Here is a 27,547-nt window from a genome sequence, read left to right as displayed (position 1 = left end):
GAGAAGGTAGGAAACTGTGATGTTAAGTGGGTCAATGCTGCTGAGTTTAAAGGAATAAGCAGAAGTGGTGTGGCCAAACCAGGTCATGGAGGAGCTCAGAGAGATGGGTAGGAAGATTCCATGAACAGGGGCTTCCAGGAACAGGTGGTCCAGTGGCTAAGACTTCGTGTTCCCAGTGCAGAGGGCCTGGGTTCAACCCCTGGTCAGGCAACCAGGTCCCACATGCCACAACTAAAAGTTCTCATGCCACGACTAGAACATCTCGTATGAAGCAACTAAGACCTGGTGCGGTCAAATAAGTATTTATAAAAATACTGTGTTAAAAAAGGGGCTTCCCAGGTGGCTCAGTGGTTAAGAATCTGCCAGCAATGCAGGAGACTTGGGAGATGTGGGTTTGATCCCTGGTTGGGAAGACCCCCTGGAGAAGGGAATGGCAACCCACTCTAGTATTCGTGCACAAAGAGTCCCATGGACAGAACCTGGCAGGCTGCAATCCATGGGGTGGCAAAGAGTCAGACATGACTGAACATTCATGTTCATACATAGGTATTTTTTAAAAAGATGCCATGAACAAAGCTGGGCAAGGGAGTAACTTGGGCAAAAAAGTAGTATTTCCTTCCCACGGCATCCTCTTGGGGTTGGTTTGGCCAGTTGTTTTGCCAGTGGTTCTCAAGGTTGGACATGCTTCAGAATCATCTAAAGGGTTTGATAAACCCAGATGGCTGGGTCCCACCTCCAGAGTTTCTGATTGTGCAGGTCTGGGGCAGGACTAAGAATCAGCTTCTCTAACAAGCTCCCAGGCAAGATCGATCCTGCTGGCCGAGGATCCATACTCTGAGAACCACGACTTCATGAGGTCAACCAGGGGAAGCGGTGGGCCCTGAAACCAGCAGGAAAGAAGGAAGAGGCCAGGAGCCACGTCAAAGCAGCTGCTCACAGATGGGGTATCTATCCTCGGGTTCACACTCTTGGTCCCAAGTGATAATTCCCCAGATTCATCCAGCTCGTCTTGGCAACAGCTATATTAAGGAGACAGAGTGACCTCCTTTTCATAACTGTATATAACTTGACTGCCTCTGGAAACACTTCCCTTTGTGTTTCTAATCTTCTCTGTTCTCTTGGAGAGTAAATACTGCATCTTGAAGCCTGTTTCCTCACTGGTTTACAGTCTCTCACGGCTTTCTGGTCACCTTAGGTCGCATCATCCTGACATAGTAGTTTCACAGCCTGAATGCCTCTCCTTAGTCTTCCTCCCACCCTCAAGGTTAATGATCCATCAAACACTTCTGCTCATTGGAAGTGTTGGTATAAAGGAGCCTGGAGACAAAGCTCTTATTTGATAAAAGGAAGCCGTGCTCCAGACTCTGAAGTGTTCTTTTTTTTTTCTTTCTAGTTATTTATTTTTAGAAGCAACAATTTTATTTTATTTTTTTAAAAAACGCTGAAAACATTTTATACTGGGGTATAGCTGATTAACAATGCTGTGGTAGTTTCCGGTAAACAACAAAGGGACTCAGCCATACATAGACATGTAATTTTGTTGTGTTGAGACCATGGTCTTGGAGACTCAGCCACACTGCCCCGGGATGGTGCCTTCTGGGCTAGGACGCTGGCTGCCACCTGCCTTTCCTTCCGTTCTGTCTCCTGTCATACCCCATTCTACTATGGTTCTCATCAAAGGACCCAGCAAGGAGACAGGCTACTTCCCGGAGCCCAGAGCCATCGGAAAAAATGGAAAAATGGGGGTCAATAAAGCAGAGTTGCCAAAGAACCCAGCCCCCCTTCTCTGGAGTGGGAGGCGAGGCTTCTCCAAGATCCTCCCCAAAGACAGCTGTGAGTCTCCCATTCCTGATACCTGCGGAACAGCTGGGAATCTTAGTCAGCAAAATCAGGCCCACTTCTTGGACACATTTGGAAGATTCTCCAGTAGCACAGGTGTGTATGTGTGCTAAGTCACTTCAGTTGTGTCTGACTCTTTGTGACCCTATTGACTGTAGCCCATTAGGCTCCTCTGTCCATGGGATTCTCCAGGGAAAAATACTGCAGTGGGTTGCCATACCCTCCTCCAGGGGATCTTCTCAACCCAGGGATCAAACCCACATCTCTTCTGTCTCTACCATGGCAGGTGGGTTCTTTACCACTAGCACCACCTGGGAAGCCCCTCCTATAGCACATCTGTCTCCAATTTCAGCTTCCAGCCCCATTTAGCCAGAGTGGTAGAAATGTGCATTCAGGTGGGGGTGGGAGACACTTGAAGTGCCCACAGGTGGGGGCCGGCGTGGGGGTGGAGGTGGCAGGGGCATCTGCTCCTGCTTCATCTGTGCACCCGGACATCTGCCGAGCCCTCCGTCATCCCATCTGGCCTTCGGCCGGGAGGCACCAGCTGCTGCTGAGCTGTCCCTCAGGGCAGGTGGCTGGCATGCTGCGCCCAGGCTCTCCCCCTGCTTCTGGAGGTAATCCCACTTCCCCACCCGTGGGGCTTCAGCAGGCTCATCTCCCAGGGCCAGCCCAAGTGTCATCTTCTCCAAAAGTGGTCCAGGGGTCCCCCTTGGGCATTTTTCTTGATACTTGGGAGAACTTCTATTAGCAATAGCACTCAGCGTGAGCTGTCCCAGTCAGAATCTGTTCAATGGATCTGCCTCTGCTGTGAAAAAGTACCCTCCAGGGGCCAGCACCAGCCTGGCAGAAGAGTGGGCAGGGTTGGCTAAAGTAAAATGCAAAGAATGTTCACACACCTGGAGATGGCAAACCCCAATCCTGGTAGGAATCCTGATAAGAAATAGGAAATAAGCCCGTGTATATGTGTGTTTTCAGTCGCTTTAGTCGAGCCCTACTCTTTGCGACCCTGGACTGTAGCCCACCAGAGTCCCTGAGAGAAGGAAAATGGGCAAGAGCATTTGAATTCATAAGGACATAAGGAATTGACAGCTGGAGCTGCGTTCAGGCCTGTTCGTCTCTGCTCTGCCATCCCCTGACCGTAGCACATACATGGAGAGAAAGCCCCAGCAGATGACTCGTGGATGTCCCCCAACAGGACAGAAGTGGAACCCTAACCCCCATGGAAGTCCCTAGCTGAAGGTCTAGGTCGTGAAATCCTTGATGGACAATAGAAGATGGTGGTTTAGCTGACCCCTGAAGAGCTGTTCTCCATGGTAAACTTGAGAGACAGGGATAGGGGCTTCCCTGGTGGTCCAGTGGTTAAGACTCCATATTTCTATTGCAGGAGATGTGGGGTTTGATCCGTTGTCCCACCTGCCATATGGTCTGGCCAAAGAAAAAAGGCAGGGATGACCTTGCAGATTTCAGGCTGGACCCAGGAAGACCTGGGTTGCTCTTGGACTCCTGGCCTTGAAGGCTCACATTTTTAGCCGGGATCAATGTCCCTCCCCAGCCCTCCCTAGTTAACTCGAGGCTTCAAAGGGCTTATTGTCAGGCCTGTGTCCATTTCAACAAATACACGCGTTGTGCCTGACCCTGTGCTTGGCCAAGGGAATAGAGTAGGGGAAAAAACACACTGATGGCTGTTCTCTGAAGCCTGGTGGGGAAGGGAGGTGCCATCCAAAACTTAGCAGCAAATAAATAACCCGGTTGTAGGTTGTACAAGCTACAACAATAAAAACAGGCAACATGAGGGAAAGTGATGATGGACAGGAAAGCTGGTTTACAACAGGTAGTAGCAAAGGCTTCTTTGAAGACATACTAAGGGAGGAGCCAGTCAGCAGTGTGCTGGTAAGTGCTTACCAATCCTTTCTTTAAAAAAAAAAAAATAAGCACTGATTAATAATTTGCCAGCTTCCATGGTATAATCACTCCCACCATGGCCGATTTTGAGTTGATGTCGTGAAGAGATATGCACAGTCAGCTCTTGTGAGCCGGTGTGAGCCATGCAAAGATCTAGAGATAAGCGGTCCAGGCAGAGGAGATAGCAGATTCAAAGGCCCTGAGGCAGGAATAAGAATGTGTGTTCAAGGAGCAGAAAGATCAGTGTGCTCTGGTCATAAGGAGCCAGGGGTAGGAAGGGTTATGCTGGAAAGAGGCCAGATCACATAGGGCCTTGTGGGCCACAGGAAGGAATTAAGGTTGGGAAGAGTCTTTGGAAACCATCAGTGGCAATGCCAGTTCCTGGGATGGTGCTACCAGCAATATCATGGACAGCGGCAACAGTGGTAAGACAACATGATGAGAACCAGAAGGACTTGCCCAAGTCATTCTTGATAAAAGAGTCAGAGACCCTGCTCGAAGCCCCAGTTCACTTCCTGTCCTCCTGGTGTCTGTAGTTTATTTACTACTTAAGAGGAGTGATTGTTTCAGCTGGAAGAAAAAAAAAATATTGCTGTGACTAATGTGTCCACACACCCACCCTCTGCTTGCAAATGTCACCGGGACAGAAGTTGAGCACGTGCGTCTGGCTCACATCCGAAAAAACAACAGCGCAACTCACCAGGGGCAGCGAGAACGCAGGACCGAGTGCATCACGGCGGCTTCCTCGCACCTGTCTCTCGCCTATTTTAAGTCCTGGCCGAGGGGCCAGGAAGGGGCCAGCGAGAAGGGAATGAACAATACTTAGCTCCTAGCAAGGCATCAGCCCCTCTAAAAAGTGAGTCCAGATCTGGGTTGGGGGCGCCTGCTTGACAGTTTTGCCTGCCATCCCCTCTCTCCACCAGAAGCCTCCGCCGACTCAAAGAGGCCAGGCGGCAGCACGCAGGCTTCAAAGGGAAGTGTGTTGCGGTGGAGAGGCCAGAGGAGGTTTCAATTAAGGCTGCTGATTTATTTATTTGAATTTTCAAAAGACGCTTCCCCCTCCCCCGTGCCCTCTGGGCCTGGGTATATAATTTAAAACATGTATCATTAGTATAATTTTTAAAAAGTATCCTCCAGGCCCACTCTACCAGGATCCACGCTTAGACGAGAGAGGCCGTAGAAGAAGGTGATTGCCTTGCCCGCCCCTCCACCCATCTCAGGACAGTTCCGGCCCCTTCCTGGCTGTCCCTCCACCTGCACATGAGCATCTCTGCATATCCCGCCCCACTCCCACTGCATCTTAACATCCCTGCCTCCTAACGTCAGGTGCCCTGGGTGTGTCTCCCAGATCCCCTCCCTGGACTGTGGGCCCCCTACCCTGCTGTTTTTTATGCTGTGGCATATTCTGGCCTCTGGTCGATTCTCGCATATGAATAGATGGGTCTGCTGTCTGCTTATTCATCACTGGTGCTCCTAGTACAAGACTGAGGAAAAGAAGGAGAAGTGTGAAGGGGAGGAGGGGCCATGTCCTGTATTTACTTGCCATTTCTCTTTGAGTCCTCAGTTTGGTGTTTTTAAAAGGTTCTGAGGCTTGGGCAGCTCAGGAGGTTGAGGAAGAAACCTGTTTCAAAGGGGTCTGAAATTTGCAGAGGGCTCAGCAGTTTCTAGGATGCTCTGAAATTGCTTGCAAAATTTTGAGTGTGGATTATTTTTTATCAAGAAAGTTGAACGTAAAGCAATTATCCTTCAATAAAAAATAAAAGACAAAAGAAGAAATTACAAAAAAAAAAAAGAAAAGAAAGTTGACAGATTGTATCTCCTTCGCAAAGGGTTTTGTGGTTTTATGGCTCCTGAAAGGTAAAAAATAAAATATCAAAGGTATAGGATGCCCCCTGACTGACCAAACAAGATGAAAACAAAAATTTGCACACAATTGCAAGAGTTCCGTGCACTCCTCATGAAGTCCCATCCCCACCCCGCAATTGTTTTGTCTCAGAGCTGGAGTTGGAAAGGTGTATATGGTGGGTGAGGCACCCCCACCTCTTACCTCCTAGTTTTCTGTTCGATATGCTTTGCTTTTTGAGCATCCCCTGACAACACACTGTTTTAAGTAAAATGTAAAATATTTTTGGGGCTCCACTGAGGCATTTAACCTATGCTTTTGGTCTGTACCCTCCTTCTAGCATCCTTTTTTCTTACTGTTTCATCTTTCTTCACCCAGGAATGAGAAAAACAGGAATTTACACTTAAAACTCTTCACTCACACATCACCCCCTCACACACATGTGACATTTTGTTTGGCAGTTCCTTGCTTACTGTTTTCTAGATATTTACTCTGTTAAGCAAACAGTCCTATTTCATGATAATCCCATCAGGTAAGGATTATTACAATTTATAGGTCAGGAAACTGAGGCTTTAAGGGGTGGAGATGTTTTCCAAAGGCTATAAGTGTGGAAATAGTAGGATAAGCATTTGAACTTTGGTATGGAGTCTTTGAGGTTATACCTGGAAACTACGGGCTGTTTACTCAGCATACTCAATACTTTGGCCACCTGATGCGAAGAACTGGAAGAGACCCTGATGCTGGGAGGGATTGGGGGCAGGAGGAGAAGGGGATGACAGAGGGTGAGATTGCTGGATGGCATCACCAGCTCAATGGACATGAGTTTGAGCAAGCTCCGGGAGTTGGTGATGGACAGGGAAGCCAGGTGTGCTGCAGTCCACGGGGTCACAGACTCACTGAGTGACTTTTTCACAGCCAGCAGAGGTGTGAAAAAGTGGGAGGGAGGCTTAGAGGATTATTTCATCTGCTGACCCTTTATATGGAAGGAAATATCTAGAGTAGGGAAGAAGTGCTCCCCATTCCAACCACCACAAGCATCCTGTATCCCCCATGGGTCCGAGACGCTGGGTCCCTGTGGACAAAGTTCTAGAGCTTCCATCCTGCCATGAAGGCAAGCAAGTACCACATTGTTGGAAGGACAAAGTGAGATGCATTACATCTATTGTGCACTTTATTTCTATTGTTATTACAGCAGCTCCACTTCAGATCATCAGACATTAGATCCCAGAGGTTGGGGACCCCTGTTCTAAAGTCACACCCTTGACCCGGCCCCCCAACAAAGGATTCTCAAACCAGTGCACGCTGATGCAAGAGAACCTTTGCCTGAGCATCACCAAGCTGTGATTGGTGTATATTCTTGTGACAGCTGAAGATGGAGCCTGTGATAGTGAGGTCTGTTGGGTACAATGGGGAGCGTGGGACACAACTCCGGGTGGGTGAGAGGAAAAGGCCTGGCTTCACGGGACCAGATGAGAACTTTGCATTTGGAGGTAATGAATAGGCACCTATGAGGTAACGACCTCATATCCTCATATGGTTACCTCATATGTAGTTCTGCTTCAACTACAGCAAGTGGGGATGGGCCAGGAAGCACAGCTTGCAATAACCGTGGAGGCAATGTCCGGCCTTCTGGAGTATTGAGAAACAGCCCCCATCCTGAGATCTATGCCAGGCCATTCTGTTGGCTTCCTGGTGTTTGAAGGTCTCTTTTCCAGAATTCTCCAAGCCCACTTGATAGTGGTATCGCTCTTCCTTTAAAGTCTGTATTTCCTTTCATTCACAAACCTAACTCCCCAGCTCACCCCATAATGCTATTGATGAGCCTAGGGGTTTGTGTTTATTATTTTTTAGCATTCTGGCATCATCAACTGCCACTTTGGATGCTTTGCAAACTCTGAGATTTTGTTCCAAGGCCCCCTGTTCTTTTATATTTGTTTGTTTGTCCTGTAAATTATCAGGAAACCTAGACCATATGTTTCTGATTCATTGACGCCAAAGTCATCAGCGTTTTGAGTAGTTGTTTGAAGTCTGTAAAGGTTTTATGTCTCTGGTTTGTGTTCCTCTTTAATTAAATGCAGTTCATCCAACACTTAGGAGCCTTACATGCCAAGCACTGGAGATGCAGGGAAAATTAAAACACAAACCCTTCCTTCATGGAGCTTGCAGCATGAACCTCCCTGCCACAAGCTGATGAAATGAAATCGGGGTGCTAAGTGTTCATTTTCAAACTCCAGGTCCATGTGTGTGAGCAATTTCCAGATCCTGCCACCATGGCATTTGCTTTTTCCTCGCCATCTCAGGCCTTTGGATTTCTTCCTCCCAGCTGGAGTCACTTTAGCATGCATCCAGGAAGGCTTGATTCACTCTGTTTGAAGCCTTTTCACTGCTACCCCCCCCCCCCCAAACACCTGGTTGTGCCTTTCCATCGATGTGAAGACATAAGTGCCAAAGTTTGCTTGTGTACCCGTGGTGCAATCAGATTTAGGACTTTTGGTTCTGAAGCTCCAGGGAGGAGAATTCTAAGGAACTCTGAGAGATAGTAGGACTTCCCTAGTGGCTCAGATGATAAAGAATCTGCCAGCAATGCAGGAGACCCAGGTTTGATCCCTGGGTCAGGAAGATCCCCTGGAGAAGGAAATGGCAACACATTCCAGTGCTCTTGCCTGGAGAATCCCGTGGACAGAGGAGCCTGGTGGGCTACAGTCTGTGGAGTCATAGAGAGTCAGACACGACTGAGCGACTAACAGACACACATACACGTCGAGAGATAGTGAAGGACAGGGAAGCCTGGCGCACTGCAGTCCATGGTGTGGCAAAGAGTCGGACACAACTGAGCGACTGAACAATGGAGACCAGTGACATCCTGCTTTGCTGATGCTGTTTCACAGACTCAGAGTCTGATCCTGATCAAGGAGCTGGTTTAGATCATACTCTCCTGGGTCCCTGTCAATTTCATCAAAGCACAAAAACATACTTCCTTTAATTACCACATGGGGGATATTAAGATCTTGTTTTCCTAAGTAATTCCCACGGACTTGTCTTTTCATCCCAAACATGCCAAGTGTCTGGTTAAGAATTGTATAAGGTTGGCATCAGGAGGTTCTCACACAGTCTCCACTCTGAGCCACATAAAGGTCTCCTTAGAGACCCTGGTCCGTGGAGCAGAGGGTGCCCACAGCTCTGAGCACTCACAGCAGCACCCGTGGCTCCAGCCACACGTTTGCAAATAGCACTATCCAGTCAATAGCAACTGGTCCTCACCCTGCGGTATCTCCTTTTGCCCGAGGAACATTCAGCTGGTGGCAGCCAATATGATAATTTCAAGGAGTTTGGTGAGGGGCGGGGGGTGGTGGTGGGGTGGTTGTTCTGCGGAGTTGCCTATTTGTAGACTGTCACCAAATTTTTTGTTTGTTTGCTTGTTTTGGTTTTTTTATCATTTTGTTTGCCCTCACCAGGTCCTTAAGTTTAGAGCCACTTTTTGAGCATTGAAGTAAGCAAGCTCATGAGCATCTCATTTGCCAGGGCTGTGTTTTATTCCTTCTGTATCCAGAGTCCCTGGCTTGGGCAATGTGCAGTGGGGTGTGCTAGGGGATTACCCTGATGATGGTGATAATGAAGCTGAAGGTGTCAGATACTGTTTTTGTGTTTTTGAGGGTTTAGCATTGCATCTGGGGCTTCTCAGGTGGCACAGTGGTAAAGAATGTGCCTGCAAGGCAGGAGACCTGGGTTCGATCCCTGGGTTGGGAAGATCCTCTGGAGACTGGAATGGCAACCCACTCCAGTGTTCTTGCCTGGAAAATCCCATGGGCAGAGGAACCTGGCAGTCTACAGTCCATGGGGTTGCAAAGAGTCGGACTTGACTGAGCACACACGAGACAGCACTTCACCAGGCACCAGGGCAGGTGACCTACCTGCCTCTTCTCATTGAATCCTAACAGCCACTTGAGGAGGTGCGGTTCCATCACCACCTTGTTGCACAGATGAATCAGATGCTCAGAGACTCCATGATCTTCCCAAGGGCACTTGCCGGTGGATGGGAAGCTGAGAGTCAAACTGACATGGGTCTCACTCTGGAGCCCAAATTCTAGCCTTGAATTCTGAAACAAAAGACCAAATTCCCAACATGCAAAATGCTTTTCCTTCCAGTTCTGTTACTTCCCTGTCCAAGGGCATATGTGAGGGAGGATGCATTGAAACCAGCCTTAATGAGCCACCATGAGGAGCCTGGTGGGCTATAGTCCATGGGGTCACAAGGAGTGGGACATGACTGAGCACGCACACACACACACAGGCATTGAACTCCTGACTCAGAGCCATGAAAACTTGGACTAAAAAGTCCCATCAGCTCTGTGGATATGGTTGTTGGCCTGCCCGTGCTGCCAGTGGCTGAATCCTTGGGGGAGAGGGGGCAAAGTGCCCCCTAAAAAGGAGCCAGTACTCCTTTCGGAAGCAGAAGCTGCACCAAACAGCCCACCAAGGAAAGTCATTCAGCCAGCCCAGCAGAGAGAAGAATTAAGGCTGGACCTTCCTATGGGGAAGTATCTGAGAGGCTGCTGCTTCTAGGACACTGTCATGAAGAGGGGACAGTGTTAAGGAATGCCATTTCCATCCATCCTTCCCAACTAACAGAGGCAAATTAGACAGAAGGTCAGCTGGAAAATGAGCTCATGTGTATTAGTGTCTTTCAGATGCTGAAGTCACTGTCATATGCAATTTATTAATGTTTCTTGTTTACTGAGATAGGTTTTCTGCTTGGCAATTTACATGTGAGGAATATAGGGCTCAGAGAGGTGAAGGCAATTCCCCAAACCTGAACAGGGAGTAAGAGATGGAATGAGGATTCGATCCAGGGAAAATGTCTGGACTTCACATCACTCTCGCCACTGTGCATGGGGCATGTGCAGGCCTTGCTGTGTCAGAGATCACGTGTCGTACACTGTAAAATCTTCCCCTCCATTAATTCATACCATGTCCCAGGCTCTAAAGACAGAGAACATGCCAGACATGGCCTCTGCCCTCATGGAATTAATACTGAAGAGAGAGACAGTAAATAATGACACACCACACAGTCAACTCCTTATTTACAGCTGCAGTAAGTGCCACGAAAGAGAAGGCCGGGTGTCTGAGAGTATGTTCATGATTTACCCACATCTCCCCATCTCTGTTGCTGGTACCCTGGTCCCAGCCAACATATATCTCTCCTGGGGTTCTGCAGTCTCTGAACAGGTCTCTCCACTTCTACTCTGGCCAGAGGGATCTCTTAAACTTAAATCTGATCACATCACTGTTCTGCTCAAACCCCTCAGAAGCTCCCACCCCACTTAGAGAAGAACTCAAAGTCTTTCCATGGCCCACAGACCCAACCTCACTCCTTCTCCTCCTCCTCTTACCTCTTACCCACGGTGCTAGAGCTTAACCACACTACCTCCTATTGGCTATTTCCTGCACATCCTAAGGTGGTTCCACCTCAGGGTCTTTGCACTGGCTGGCCAATCTGCCAGGAACCCCTTTCCCCTGGCATTGACCTGGATTGACGCCCACTTTCTTCAGGGCTCTGAAGACCAGGGTTCTGTTATGGTTGCCCCCACCCTCCCTGTCTCCTTTATCCTACTGCTTTTTTCTTTTTTAAAAAAAAAATTTATGTGTTTATTTTTGGTTGTGCTGGGTCTTTGTTTTTGCACACAGGCTTTCTCTAGTGTGGTGATCAGGGCCACTCTCTAGTTGCGGTGTATGGGCTTCTCCCTGCGATGGCTTCTCTTGTTGGGGAGCACGGGCTCTAGGTGCATGGGTAGCTGGCAGCATATGGGCTTGGCACTTGCCAGCTCTCAGGGTCTAGAGCACGGCCTCAGTAGTTGTGGGGCACAGGCTTAGTTGTCCCACAGCATGTGGGATCTTCCCGGACCAGGGATCAAACCCATGTCCCTGCATTGTCAGGCAGATTCTTATCCTGTTTGCCACCAGGGAATTCCCTTTCTTCCTTCTTTAGCCACATTTCCTAGTCTTGACCTCTGGGACTGACTGGTGGAGGCTGCCCATGATTGGAGCCCAGATCTGTGCGATCTGGTCACCCTCATACCTGTTCCATGTTGTTCCTACCATTTAGCCCAACTCCCAAGTAGGTACTGGCACTGCCCTCTGCTTGGACACTTGATGGACAAATCCCTTCTCCAGAGGCATCTGGCAGGACCATCTTCAGAGCAGGTGAAGAGTATTGGAGCATCCTTGTTCTCGATTAGCCGAGCAATTTCTCTGCACTGGATTTCTCACTGGCAGTGTTGGAGAGGCACTAGTAGAGGAATTCAGAGGAAAGGGGAAACATTTCTAAGCGGCAGCGGGTTAGCTTGCCCCCAGAACCTCTTGTCAAGTGTGCAGCATAATTGCGGCGCACACGTGGTGAGGGGCTGGGGTTGGGGATGTTTGTCGTGACTGCAGGCACCGCCGCAGTCCACTCTCCATGTCCTTTCCTCTCACATCAGGTCATTTCCATCCTCTCGTGAGCTGCGCAGGAAGGTCTTGAAGGTCTTTGAGGAGGGGTTGCTGAATGTAACAGCAGCTGCTGATCCTTGAGGCACAGCCTGACTCCAGTGCCTGCTCTGTGCTCTTCTCATGAGGAAGAGAGAGATGTGGGTGTGTGTTGGTCTTCTTGCTCTTTGGGTAGAAAGACGGTATTGAAGCCATCCGCTGGACCGCCCGGTGAATGCAGAAGAAAATTTACTCAGTTCTCAGGCTCATTTCGTCTTGAATGAGAATTCTGTGCCCTGCCCCCTGGAGGCTCCTTGAGGATTAACAATAAGAGCCAACAGCATCTGGGCTCCGCCAGCCTGGTTAGTGCTTTGCATGCACCTTAAGATCCCCTGGAGAAAGGAATGGCAACCCACTTCAGTATTCTTGCCTGGAGAATTTCAGGGACAGAGGTGGCTTGTGAGCTACAGTACATGGGGTCATAAAAGAGTCAGACACAACTGAGCAACTAACACACACATACGTCCTTTATTCCAGAAAACAGCCCTTGGACCTGGATCCTGTTATCCCTATTTCCTGGGTGCAGAAACCGAGGTTCAGGGAGCTACTCTGTGCAGGTCACACAGCCAGGAGAGCTGGGAGTCAGAGCCATACAGGCTGGCTCCAAAGCCTCGTTTCACTAGGACGTGGTGCTTCACCTCTGAGGCCTGAGGAGTCTTGTCCTAGCCGCCAAGTGTTTGGTGCACAGTAGTTGCTCAATGAGTGTTTTCTGGGTGAATGGAGGTCTTGGGCACATCATGGACCCCAGTGTGTGGAAGAAAAGGGGTGAGGTATTGAGGACCTGTTGCTGTCCAGGCCCAAAGCGGGGTACTTATGCTCCATTATCCTATTTGTGCCAAACATCATTCATGGAGAGGTTATTAGGCGGCATCTAGGACATTTGATTGGGTGCCACTGATACCCATGTGGCTCAGTGGTAAAGAATCTGCCTGCCAGTGCAGGAAATGCAGCTTCCATATCTGGGTTGGGAAGATCCCCTGGAGAAGGAAATGGCAACCCACTCCAGTATTCTTGCCTGGAGAGTTCCATGGACAGAGAAGCCTGGAGAGCTACAATCCATGGGGTTGTAAAGAGTCAGACAACTGAGCAGATAACTCTTTCTTTTCAGGGACCTTCTCCCATGAGAGCCTCCCAATCAGACAGGTGGGCAAGGTCACCACTCCCAATTTGGAGATGAGAAAACTGAGACTCTGAGAGGTTCATGGCTTGCTCACTATCAGATGACATGGCTGAGCATTGAACCTGGACACCTGTACCCCAGTCCTGAACTATCTTCCTTTGGCTCATTGCTTCAGTACCCTCTGCTCACTCCCATCAGGCTTCCTTCCTTCTCATCACAAAGTAGCAATGACACCTAATTGAGAATTCCTGGCTTACGGTAGGCACTATATAAGTGCTTTTCATATAAATTAACTCTTTTTCATCCTTATGCTGTTGCTGCTGCTGCTAAGTCGCTTCAGTCGTGTCCATCTCTGTGCAACCCCATAGACGGCAGCCCACCAGGCTCCCCCATCCATGGGATTTTCCAGACAAGAGTACTGGAGTGGGTTGCCATTGCCTTCTCTGTTTCATCCTCATAGCAACCCCGTAAGGTGTGTACCATCAGTATCCTTATTTTACAGACTGGGAAATCAAGGCCCAAAGGAGTCAAGCAGCTTGCCCAAGGTCATACAGCTAGTGACAGAGCCAGGTCATCTAGAATCATGCACCTAACTACTTCATTCTGTTTCTATTGCCCTTCTAAAATATTGCTCATTCATTAAACTATATGCCAGTTGCTAAGACACATTCAAAAAGACATAATTTCTACACTCAATGAGTATGATTTGGAGCTTGAAGGGTGTATTAGTTTTCTATTGCTGCATAACTAGGTCCCACAAACTTGTCACAATGCCCATTTGTTATCTCACAGGGTCTGTAGGTCAGGATTCTAGGCAGGGCTGAACTATGTTGTCTTCTCACATTCCCACAAGGCTAGAATCAAGATCCCGGCGGGACTGTGTTCTCTTCTGGAGCTTGGGTTCTTTTTCCAAGCTCATGTGGTTGTTGGGAAATTCAGTTCCTTGTATTTGTAGAACCAAAGCCCTCCATTCCTCGAGACCACTGTCATTCCCCACCATGTAGCCCTCTCATTAGCATAACAGTTTGCTCCTGTAAGGCCAATGGGAGGGCATATATTGTGGCTTCTCATCTCTCTCCTCTAGACTCTTGTTTAAAGGCTCACCTGATTAGTCCAGGCCCGCCTACAATCATCTGCCTCTTGATGTACTCAAGGTCAACTGATTAGGGATGTTAATTACATCTGCAGAATCCCTTTACCTTTGCCGTGTAATGTAACCCCATCACAGGAGTGAAATGCCAATTAAAAGGCCAACTGACCCTCAAGGACAGAGATTATACAGTTGTGAACATGAGTGGGGGTGGCAATCTTGCTGGCCATTCTAGGGTTCTGTCACCATGCAGGGAGAGGCATGTAAGAGCAGAGAGTAAGAAGAGCAAGGTGGAGACCCCACGAAGCTTGAGGGTGGAGAGGGAAGGCTCCCCAAGGAGGCAGGTGGAGGAAGTTACTAAGAGGAGATGAAGGGAGGGGGCACCCCAGGTAAGACAGATGTGACATACAGCACTGGGGTCTGCAGTGACGTCTCAGAATGCTGCAGCTGCAGTGAGGTGAGGGAGGGAAGCGCCAGGGAGAAGAGGTGGCACAGCTTAAGCTCACGATGTGGGAATCCCCACTGTACAGACGTGAAAACTGAGGCTCCCAGAGTTTGAGTGAACACCTAAAGGCACTCACCTTGTCAGAGTCAGAAAAGGAACTTGGATAAACCAGGAAGCTCACCCCACACCCTTGGGAGCTCTGCACAATGCCCACCCTCACCCTTAATCAAACAGAGAAGAGAGGACTCCTTGGAGCCAATGGCTTCATTTCTATGTGTGGGTCACTCACTTACGTATACAGACTGCCAGCTCACACTTGTATAGTGATGCCCAGGATGACATTCACCAGAGAAATGATTGATCTTTCCTTCATGAGTGAGTAGAGAACAGAAATAGGTTCTTTGAGGGATGTTTTATCCCAAAACACAGTTTCCAGGGCATTTGTGTTTGGTGTGTTTACCAAATTACTGCTTCATGTGGTTTCTGGAAGCAAGTTGTGTGTGTTTTGGTTTTAAAGACACAGACTTAAATCTTGGAGCCAGCAGACTGGCAAACAGTGAACATGCTAGCCAGGTGGGAGGCACTGAAAACTTGGGCATTAAATTTGGGAAAATGGGGCTTCCCTTGTGGCCCAGTGGTTAAGAATCCACCTGTCAATGTAGAGGACACGGGTTCGATCCCTGGTCAGAGAGGATCCCATGTGCTACAGAGCAGCTAAGCCCATATGCCACAGCAACTGATCCCGCTGTTTAGAGCCCATGCTCTGCAATGAGAAGCCCACAATGTGGACCACAACTAGAGAGTAGCCCCTGCTCATGGAAACGAGATAAAAGCCCACACAGCAATGAAGACCCAGCACAGCTATAAATGAAGAAATAAGTTAATAAAATTTTTTTTTTTTTAATTTTTTTATTAGTTGGAGGCTAATTACTTCACAACATTTCAGTGGGTTTTGTCACACATTGATATGAATCAGCCATAGATTTACACTTATTCCCCATCCCGATCCCCCCTCCCACCTCCCTCTCCACCCGATTCCTCTGGGTCTTCCCAGTGCACCAGGCCGGAGCACTTGTCTCATGCATCCCACCTGGGCTGGTGATCTGTTTCACCATAGATAGTATACATGCTGTTCTTTTGAAACATCCCACCCTCACCTTCTCCCACAGAGTTCAAAAGTCTGTTCTGTATTTCTGTGTCTCTTTTTCTGTTTTGCATATAGGGTTATCGTTACCATCTTTCTAAATTCCATATATATGTGTTAGTATGCTGTAATGTTCTTTATCTTTCTGGCTTACTTCACTCTGTATAAGGGGTTCCAGTTTCATCCATCTCATTAGGACTGGTTCAAATGAATTCATGATTACTTACCCTTCCAAACCATTCTTAGTTTATTAAGACCTTCATTAATTCATGATTTTTTTTCAGCTACATTTCTTGAGCCCCTTGCAAATGCTGGTGACTGCCAACAATGAGGGAATCAGAGATAAATAATATACAAACACCAGTGACATCATCACAGATGTTTATGAAGTGCCTGTAATGTGCCAAGCATGATGGCAGATACTTTACTGTATTATCTCATTTTATTCTCCCAGTTTCCCCTCTTGAGGAAGAACTATTCTTCCCCATTTTACAGATAAGGAAACTGAGGCCAAAAGAGGTTAAATAACAGCAGGAAAGGCCCCAAACTGGGTTTGCACCATCCCAGCAGTCAGAGCAGCCCCAGCATCATGTGGCCAAATCCGTCTCTTCTGTGATGAGCATCGGGTCTGAGGAAACACAGGTTTCCATATCCATGGTCCCTAGAGACCCTTGGTCCTCTTGCCACTCAGGCCGAGAGTCTTGCTGCATCTGGTATTTGATGTTGCCGCTTTCCAGGGTCTACACGTGCAGAAACAGCGTGGTTGTAGGAAAAGCCAAAAGCCTTGAGGGTGTTGCCTTGGTCTCCACCAGCATCCCTGTCCAGGGGACCTTGTCCCAGCCTCTTGAGAGCTTACAGGCTGATGGGCGGATGTGGTCTCTGCCTCCAATGCTTTTCCTCTGAAGGGAGGTTGGCCAAGTTTGTAAGATGAGAATGAGGTGACATTTGGAGTTGGAGAATGACACAGAATGCTGCCCTGCGCTCCGGCAGAGCCCTGGGAGCAAGCCCTGCAGGCGTTATCCTTGGAAAGGCTCGTCTGAAGCTATAGCGCTTGGAGAGCTGAGGCTGCGTGTGCTGCCCTGTGTGCGGGGTTGACAGATGATTCAGCGATGAATGCTTCCCATCTCAAGAGCATGTTTTCCTCCTAGGACCAGATCGCCTTGTAGGGCCTAATTCAGGCTGATGTTTTTCCTTTACCCAGAAAGGCTCTGCAGCAAATGTGTAGTCAGAACAATTTTTCTGATTGAACTAAAGGATTGGGGCTTCATTTTCCTTTTCCTTTGGGGTAAGTTGTATTTGAAAGGCCTTTCTGAAGAATGAAGCTTTTTCTCATGTAAAAGTCTCCAAATCTCCATTGCAGGGGCCCCAGCCATTGTGGGTGATGAGGTCCTGGATTCTTGTTCCCAAACCTGTGAGTCCACAGCACCCTTTCCTGAATTCTGGAGCATGTTCTGAGGCTGGGGATGAGCATGCTCCCCCAAAGTCAGCACAGAAAAGGGAGGACATTTCCTTCAATCACTGGGAGGTCCACATTTATTCATCAGGAGAGCGGACCCCGGGTTCCACTCAAGTGGGATGCTGGCTTCCACTGTAGTGATCAAGATCCACGATTTCTCTACTTGAGCCCAGAGAAAATGTGTGTATGTGTGGGTGTTCATATTTATGGTGCATTATATGTGTGTGGTATATGTTGTTTATGTGTGTACAGTGTATGTGGTATGTGTGTGGTGTGTGTATGTGTGATATGTGCATGTGTGTGGTGTGGTATAGGGAGATGTGGGGCTGTGTGGTGTGTGTGTGGTGTGTGTGTATGGTTTGTTGTGTGGTATGTGTAGTGTGATATATGTGGGTATGTGTGGTGTTTGGGGGGGTGTATGTGGGGTGTGTGATAGGGTGTTTGTGTACCTGTGTGTTGTGGTATGTGTGTGTGTGTTATGTGGTATGTATATATGTGTATGGTGTGAAATACGTGTGTGTATGTGGTGTGTGGAAGGTATGTGTGTGGGGTGTGGTGTTGGGGGGCAGTGTGGGTGTGTGTGGTGTTGCATGTGTGAATATGGTGTGTATGGTATGTGTGTATGTGTGGTGTGATATGTGTGTTGTGTCTGTGGTACATGTGTGTGCTGGTGGGGCTTCTTCACTTCCCACCCAGAGTTCTCTGCTCACAAAGCTCACCTCCACTTATAGGTAGAGGTTGTGACACATTTAAATTAAGGAGAGCCGATTTCTCCAGACATCTCTCACGGAGCAGTGAGCGCTGTGTTCTCACGAAGCTCCTGTTACCTAAACGTGAATCCTTCATGTGTCTCCAGCTCTATCTCCCTCATTTGAGGCAGATTTGTCCCCTTTTCCAGTCTTTTTCATGTCTCTCTGTTCCTTTCCATTCCCACTGCCGCCCAGCAGCCAGGCCCCGCTCACCCTCCCATGGACCACTGCAGGGACCCCAGCCTCTCCTCGCCTCCACCGTGGCTTCTGCACTGGATAAATTATCCACCTGTGAGCAGACCTTTCCTGTCTTCAGAGCCCCACGGGCTGGCCTTTTAGTGTTTGATCCAAGCCTTCCTTTCTGCCTTCTCTGCTGCCCCTGTCCATCCTGGCCCCTGGGCTGCAGACCCCATCTTGGGGAGGCAGGGAAGCCGGGGGACTGAAGGAAGAGCCAGCCCATCCAGCCCTGGCTCTGTCAGCTGCAGCTCCCATCTCAGCCTATATATCTGCTGGCTTCCTGGCCCGCTGTCCCTAAAGAAGAGCCTCTGTCGTGGAAGCTGGAGGGGAGTATTCTCACCTAGCTCCCTTCAGGCATTTGAGTTTTCTCTTCTCTGTGCCTTGACTCACTCCTCTCCCTCCTCCTGGACTGTCTCCCCCTCTAGCTCAGGTGGGAGGCCCCCTGCCCATGGAGGGAGAGGCACTTTCCTTGATGCCCCCCCAGACGCCAGCCCCATCTCCCCCAGTGTCTGATGTATCTCTGTCTCCTTGGGGCATGGGCACACGACCTTCCAGCATCGCTGGGTCCTGGCCGCTTTCTTCCTCCACTTCCTGGATGCAGACTCTGGGCACAAGATTGTCTCATCCATCTCTTGAATCCATCTCTCATTCATCCATTCATTCGACAAACATTTACCCCCAGCACAAGCACCTTCCAGTACAAGGCACTGGGGATGTGACCATGAAAGACATGTCTCTATCCTGATGGACATTCTAGCCCAAAAGAGTTTTGAAAAGAAATACAGAGACAAGTAGAAGGAGAACCACAAAGGAGGATCCTTCTTGCAAAGCGGGGAGTACTGCTCAAGGGCCTTGGAGCTCCCTGGAGGAAATGTCACTGTGGCTGAGACAGAGAAGATAGTGGGCATGAATGAGCCAGGTGAAGGGCCTGAGTTGGGGAGGTGGAGTTGGGAAGCGTGCCTGTACCCTGATCCGCATGCACAAGACCTCAAAGTGGGAAGTTGTCTGTAGCCCCCAGGACCTGTGAGGTCAGCGGGGAACCACCCAGTGAAGCAGGAGGGGAAGGGGAGGCAGGAGGGGGGAAGAGAAAGGGAGGCAGGAGGAGGCAGGGCCTGGGGGCTTGTCCCTGAGGAAGCCCCCGGGCCTGGCGCACAGTGGGATTCATACCTGTTGCCTGGTGATTGAGAGCTGGGGTAGAAACGCACAGTCTTGGCATCCAACCCCTTGGAGTTAGCAGTGGGTGAGTTTGGGCAAATCTTATTGCAAGTGCAAGTGCTGTTTGCAGGTGACAGTTTAAATAATAGAAGTAAAAAGATCACCTGCTATACATAAGGTCCTATGCTGGGCAGGGTCATTGGTCTGCTTTCGTGACCATAATAATTTCCTGTGGCTACAGTAACAAATTGCCACAAACTGAGTGGCCCCAAAACAACAGAAATGTATTCTCTTCCAGTTCTGGAGGGCAGAATGCAAAGTCAAGGCCCCAGCAGGACCCTGCTCCCTCTGAAGCCTCTGGGTGAGGATCCTTCCTGGCCTCTTCCAGCCTCTGGTGGCTCCTGGTGTTCCTTGGCTTGTGGCAGCATCATTCCAACCTCATATGGCCTTCTTCCTTGTGTCTCTCCGTCTTCTTCTCTGTCACTGGGTTTCAGACCACCCTCATACAGCAGGACCTCACCTCTGTCCTTACCTTAATCTGCAAAGATCCTCGTTCCAAATAGGATTCCAAGGTTCAGATTGGATGTGAATGGGGGGCAGTGGGTGCTATTGAACCCACTGCAGTGCCCCTTGGAGCACCCATGTGGGCTGACATGGAAACGGAGGTCCAGCAAGGCCCAGGACTCACTCTGAACTTGGCCCATCGAGGGCTCCAGCCAAGCCTTTCAACTCCAATGTAGATGCTTTCCCCCTACACACACACACCCGCCTCTGCTAGAAGGCCAGTCTGGCAACTGTCGCCTTGCCTCCTGCTCTCAGCCTGCTCCTGGGATCAGAATACAAGAGCACAGTGGGCCTCCCAGCCCATTGGTCAGAGGCCGGACCTGCAGCCATGGAAACAAGGAGTCCATCCCTCTGCAGAACCTGGTCGCATCCCTGTGATGATGTGGGGAACCATGCTGAAGACCAAGGGCATGAACTTCTGGTTGCCCACCGCGGCTGAGCACAAACAGGCAAATACTCCAGGGAGTCTGGTTTGTGTCTGGTCACATTTCAGTATGTTTATGCCGTTATCTCCCAGATGCTGTCAGCACTGCTCCTAGTGGGTGATTGTGTTTCTCTGTAAAGAAAATATCGCTCGTTTCCCTTAAGTGCCAACCCTCCCAGTTTGTGCTACCATTGCATTTGTTCTCCCACATCAGATGGTGGTGGGCAGAGCCCTCTTGACCCCAGTCGATGCCTCTGCAGCCCCTTAGTCATCTGCTTTTCAATTAGTACAGCCTGGATTTCCCTCACCCAATGTGCTGTCATCCGTGTGGAGACTTTTCTCTTTTGGAGGGTTTCTGTATATCACAATACCCTTTTTGTAATAAAAGGAAGAGAATTGCTGGCAATTTTCACAAATTTGGGCTCTGGCAAGAATAATTTTCTCTGAATTATATGTGATTTTCCCTTTTTATGCAGCCCTAACATTTCATTTGCTTGCAGTGCTACCTCTAAGCTATTAAATACTTGGTCTCTTCTGCCACTTGGTTCTCAAGCCGTGGGAGTTTCACACAAGCCGGAAGTGCAGGAGACCTTACCCATGGCAGGTGCCCTCGGCCTTCCTGATTCCCACACTCTGGAAGCAGCGGGGGAGGCCCCATATTCAGTTCAGTTCAGTCACTCAGTTGTGTCTGACTCTTTGTGACCCCATGGACTGCAGCACGCCAGGCCTCCCTGTCCATCACCAACTCCTGGAGCCTGCTCAAACTCATGTCCATTGAGTTGGTGATGCCATCCAACCTTCTCATTCTGTGTCATCCCCTTCTCCTCCTGCCTTCAGTCTTTCCCAGCATCAGGGTCTTTTCCAATGAGTCAGTCCTTCACATTAGGTGGCCAAAGTATTGGAGTTTCAGCTTCAGCATCCATCCTTCCAATGAATATTCAGGACTGATTTCCTTTAGGATTGACTGGTTTGATCTTCTCGCAGTCCGAGGGACTCTAAAGAGTCTTCTCCAACACCACAGTTTAAAAGCATCAATTCTTCATCACTCAGCTTTCTTTATGGTCCAACTCTCACATCTATACATGAGACTACTGGAAAAACCATATTTTTGACTATGCGGACCTTTGTGAGCATTTACTGAGCTTTCACCCTTTCCTTTCTGCCAGATCTTAGGATAGAGAGGAGCCCTGGGTCCTTGGAAGGTGTGATGGAGGCAAGGGGATTCCTTAGGTGTGCCTGCTGGGGGGGCTTGGTCCACAGGGTATAGAAAGAGAGGGTTAGGTGGTTGGGGTCAACATTTTTCTTTTTATTTATTATTACTTTTTATTGGAGTTTAATTGCTTTACTATGTTGTATTAGTTTCTGCTATACAGCAAAGTGAATCAGCTGTACGTAGACATATATGCCTTCCTTTTTGGATTTCCTTCCCATTTAAGTCACCACAAAGCACTGAGTAGAGTCCCTGTGCTGTATACAGTTGGTTCTCGTTAGTCCTCTATTTTATACAGAGCAGTGTGTATCTATATCCATCCCAACCTCCCAAATCATCCCACACCCTCCTTCCCACTCTGGTGTCCATACATTTGTTCTCTATATCTATGTCTCTATTTCTGTTTTGCAAATAAGCTCATATGCATACTTTCTAGATTCCACATAGCAGTTATATTATATGAAAAACTGTTTTCTCTTTCTGACTTACTTCACTCTGTATCACGGTCTCTAGGTCCATCCATATCTCTGCAAATGACCCAGTTCCATTCCTTTTTATGACTGAGCCCTATTCCGTTGTATATATCTACCACATCTTCTTTATCCATTCCTTTGTTGATGGACTGTTAGGTTGCTTCCATGTCTTGGCTATTGTAAACAGTGCTGCAACAAACATTGGGCTGCGTGTATCTTTTTGAATTATGGTTTTCTCTGGGTATATGCCCAGGAGAGGGATTGCTGGGTCATATGGTAGTTCTATTTTTAGCCTTTTTAAGGAACCTCCATACAGTTTTCCAAAGTGGCTGTATCAATTTACATTCCCACAATCTGTGTAAAAGGATTCCCTTTTCTCCACACCCTCTCCAGCATGTATTGTTTGTAGATTTTTTTTGATAATGGCCATTCTAAACACTCTCAACATCTAACTAATTTGGGGTTTAGACCTAGGATTATCTGTGTCTTTAAGAGTATAGCTCTAGTTTCCAGAAACTTGAGAAACAGGGACTATGAGACTAGGACTATGGCCACAGTCTACACAATCGTCATGTGGCAAACTCATGGTCAACTTTGCACAAACACTATTATGTCTGTCTGTTTGCTGGTCTCAGGGTTTAGGTCCAGGGTACAACATAGTAGGTGATGAAGAAATCTTGGTTGAATTAATGAAATAATTCCTATTATTATGAGTTTATACATCCATTGCCTTAGTCAACAGATTTATGTAAAGTGCATTGTATGGGCTAGGCCCCTGTGGGGGACATGGCAGAGAACAAAGCAGGCCAACCTCCTGCCCTCATGGAGCTGAGATTCTAGAGAAAGAATTCAGACAATAAAATAAATAAGTAGATTAGAGCCAGTGGTCTGCTAGAAAGTGAGAAGCACTATGGAGGAAAAACAGGAAAGGAAGGAGGAGGGTGCAATTTTAAGCGGAATGAGTGTTCACAGTGGGCCTCTCTGAGATACTGGTGAAAGATGACAAAGAGGGGAGAACTGATCCATTCAGATGCTAGAAAGGGCCTTCCAGGCAGGGGAACAGCTGGTGCAAAGGTCCTGTGGTGTGCTTGAGAATCAACAAGGAAGTCAGGGGCACGGGAGTGGATAGGAGGGAGGGCGGAGGAGGGGAGTTAAAGCAGCAGTCCCCAACTTTTTGGCACCAGGGACCAGTTTCGTGGAAGACAATTTTTCCACAGACCATGGAGGGAAAGAAGGGATGTTTGGGGGATAATTCAATCATATTCCATTTATTGTGCACTTGATTTCTACTATTATTGTGATATGTAATGAAATAATTGTGCAACTCACCGTAATGCAGAATCAGTGGGAGCTTGTTTTCCTACAACTGGATGGTCCCGTGTGGGGGAGGATGTGAGCTCTGGGGAGCGGCTGTAAATATAGATGAAGCTTTGTTCACTCACACTTGCTGCTCACCTCCCGCTGTGTGCCCCGGTTCCTAATAGCCACAGACCACTACTGATCCATCGCCCTGAGTTAAAGAGCCACCCTCCCCACCATGGTGAATGAGGCAATGAAAACTCAGGGAATTTTTGAGACAATGCCTTGAACCACCAGCTAGCGGCAGTCCAGAACCCAGGTTGAACTCTGGTTCCTGTGCCACCTCTCAACATGACAAGAGGGTGCCCCGGAAGGGGGCATTTTTGTGACTTGACATCCTCAAGCCAGCCTACTGCAGTTGTAACTTGGGGAGAAGAACAACTGGATTTCCCTTCCTGGATCCTGGGAGTCCCTTGCGTGGTGGGACAAGTCTTGGTGGCGCCATTATTTCCGTCTGAGCTCTCCTCCAGGCTTCCAGCTGGATCCCAGAGGCTTCCAGAGCCCTAAATACATCTTTCTTGCTTGTCCAATGCCACGGCGACTCTGATTCCTCCCTGCATTTTTCTTTCTTGCCCCCAAATGTTCTCATCTCCTTCTGGAACCAGGCTCATCACTGAAGCCAAGAATACATTTAATTCAGGGGACCTACCTGCACAGTCAGGAAATTACTTCTTCTCATTTGCTCTGACAAAACCATCTTCCTCTGCTGACCCTTCCTGCGTCCCGTCTGGCAACATTTTCCTTTGCTTAACCCTCTGTGTAGTCTCCTTTCCCATCTCCCATCTTTGCTTGTCTTACCGTGTTTTATGGACTGCCTTTCACTCATGTTGCAAATCTGTCCTGTTTTCTCTCACCGCTTTGTCTTAAATTTTGAAGGTGTTTTCCTGCTACCTCTTTGGTAAGTGACCTTGGAGAACTCTGACCTGTTTATACTATTGGATGGCCTTCAGTGTGCTGGGCTGGCCACTGTCTCTCTCTCCTTGTCTCCACCAAAAAAAAAAAAAAAAACCTTATTTTCTGTGTCTTGATTATACATTTGGTTCATAAATCACACTGCTGAAACTCCCCAGTTAAAATAAGGTTGTTTAATTCTGGAATGTTGTAGCCCAGTGGGAGAATGGACACAGCTGTGGGGCCTTTGTTAGTCCTACTTGGGGGCTTCCCACCTAACGCTAGTCATAAACAACCTGCCTGCTGGTGCAGGAGACATGAGAGACACAGGTTCAATCCCTGGGTTGGGAACATCCTCTGAAGGAAGCAATGGCAACCACTCCAGTGTTCTTGCCTGGAGAATCTCTTGGACAGAGGCGAGCTACAGTCCATAGGGTCACAAAGAGTTGGACACAACTGAACACACGTGAACATACACATAGGGATAGGTACTTCATGCATGGAGAGCCCTATTCAGCTTTCCTAGGAAATCAGGCCTGGGAGGTGGTTTTGATGGTACCTCTTATGGAGAGGGCTTCCCTGGTGGCTCAGAGGTTAAAGCGTCTGCCTGGAATGCGGGAGACCCGGGTTCGATCCCTGAGTTAGGAAGATCCCCTGGAGAAGGAAATCGCAACCCACTCCAGTACTCTTTCCTAGAGAATCCCATGGAGGGAGGAGCCAGGTAGGCTACAGTCCAGGGGTTGCAAAGAGTCGGACACAACTGAGCGACTTCATTTTCTTTTTTATGGAGATGCACAAAGCTCCATGCAGCTATAAACTGGCCAGACAAGAACCTTGAAAGCAGCCTCGTCCGTCTCTGAGATTCAGCTGGGGTTGGATACTCACCTCAAAGCTGATGTTTCTGATTACTGGTCTGACAGCAGGAGTACACATCAGTCCAGTGCCTTTTGAAAGGCACCTTGGAGATGTCTGTTCAGATTTTTCAACACATTTTTGGACTTCAGAAATGCTAAGCAGGTTTTGCAGAGATTTGTGTACAAGACGGCCTACTGCAGCAGTATTTATTGTAAGAGTAAATTGAAATCCTGATTGTCTATCAATCCATCAGCAGGTTGCTGTGGATAAATAAGTAGGAGTACATATGCTGGTAAGGAGTACATATGTGAGGTCACTGATTCATTTTTGTAAAATAAAATCACATATCCACTTTAGAGCAAGTGGGGTGTTGTTTTTAAAAGAAATTAGATGTTTCACATATCTTAAACATTGTGACATTCTCAGGTCATTAGGTGGTTATAATAGTCTATCTAATTAACATAAAAGGTAAGTTTAAAAGCCAGAAGAACATCATTCATGGTCCAGGTTTGCTTGAATGAAAAGAAATAGATACTTCTTATAACCTTGTTTTGTTTAGTTTTCAATAAACATGAAAAATGTTACCTTCAAAAATTATATTAATACATCCAGAAGTAAGTCAGAGAAAGAGAAATAACATATGACATCCCTTATATGTGGAATCTTAAAAGATATGATACAAATGAACTTACTTACAAAACAGAAAGAGACAGACTTAGAGATTGAATTTATGGTTGCCACAGAGAAGGGATAGTTAGGGCGTTTGGGATGGACATATACACACTGCTACATTTAAAATGGATAACCAACAGGGGCCTACCGTATAGCACAGGGAACCCTCCTCAATGTTATATGGCAGCCTGGATGGGAGGAAAATTTGGGGGAAAATGGATACATGTATATGTATGGCTTAGTCCCTTCACTGTTCACCTGAAACTATCATAACTTTGTTTGTTAATCGACTGTCAGTTCAGTTCAGTCTCTCAGTCATGTCCGACTCTTTGCGATCCCATGGACTGCAGCACTCCAAGCTCCCCTGTCCATCACCAACTCCCAGAGCTTGCTCAAACTCATGTCCATTGAGTTGGTGATGCCACCCAACCATCTCATCCATTATTGTCCCCTTCTCCTCCTGCCTTCAGTCTTTCCCAGCATCAGGGTCTTTTCCAATGAGTCAGTTCTTCCTATCAGGTGGCCAAAATGTTGGAGTTTCAGCTTCAGCATCAGTCCTTCCAATGAATGCTCAACATTGATTTCTTTTTGGGATTGACTGGTTTGATCTCCTTGCAGTCCAAGAGACTCTCAAGAGTCTTCTCCAACACCACAATTCAAAAGCATCAGTTCTTTGGTGCTCAGCTTTCTTTATAGTCCAACTCTCATATTCATATGTGACTACTAAAAAACCATAGCTTTAGCTAGATGGACCTTTTTGGCAAAGTAATGTCTCTGCTTTATAATATGCTGTCTAGGTTGGTCATGGCTTTTCTTCAAGGAGCAAGTATCGTTTAATTTCATGGCTGCAGTCACTATCTGCAGTGATTTTGGAGCCCCCAAAAATAAAGTCTGTCTCTGTTTCCATTGTTTCCCCATCTATTTCCCATGAAGTAATGGGACTGGATGCCATGATCTTAGTTTTCTGAATGTTGAGTTTTAAGCCAACTTTTTCACTCTCCTCTTTCACTTTCATCAAGAGGTTCTTTAGTTCTTCTTCACTTTCTGCCATAAGGGTGTGTCATCTGCATCTCTGAAGTTATTGCTATTTCTCCCAGCAATCTTGATTCCAGCTTGTGCTTCATCCAGCCTGGCATTTTGCATGATGTACTCTGCATAGAAGTTAAATTAGCAGGGTGAAATATACAGCCTTGACGCACTCCTTTCCCAATTTGGAACCAGTCTGTTGTTCCATGTCTGGTTCTCCTTGTTGCTTCTTGACCTGCATACAGAGATTTCTCAGGAGGCAGGTAAGGTGGTCTGGTATTCCCATCTCTTTAAGAATTTTCCACAGTTTGCTGTGATCCACACAGTCAAAGGCTTTGGTGTAGTCAATAAAACAGAAGTAGATGTTTCTCTGGAACTCTATTGCTTTTTCTATGATCCAACAGATGTTGGCAACTTGATCTCTGGTTCCTCTGCCTTTTCTAATCCAGCTGGAACATCTGAAAGTGCACAGTTCACATACTGTCGAAGACTGGCTTGGAGAATTTTGAGCATTACTTCGCTAGTGTGTGAGATGAGCGCAGTTGTGTGGTGGTTTCAACATTCTTTGGCA

At 47.8% G+C, this 27,547-nt stretch overlaps 1 protein-coding gene across 4 annotated transcripts in view; it reads left to right on the top strand.

Moving 5' to 3' along the window:
* Window positions 1-27,547, top strand: part of KAZN (kazrin, periplakin interacting protein) — a 1,279,571-nt gene that overhangs the window by 880,755 nt on the left and 371,269 nt on the right. The window lies entirely within an intron of this gene.

The sequence above is a fragment of the Cervus elaphus genome, chromosome 14 (assembly GCF_910594005.1).
Source record: "Cervus elaphus chromosome 14, mCerEla1.1, whole genome shotgun sequence".
Taxonomy (NCBI): Eukaryota; Metazoa; Chordata; class Mammalia; order Artiodactyla; family Cervidae; genus Cervus; species Cervus elaphus.
The sequence above is the reverse complement of the archived record's forward strand: the minus strand, read 5'-3'. Positions and strand labels throughout refer to the sequence as shown.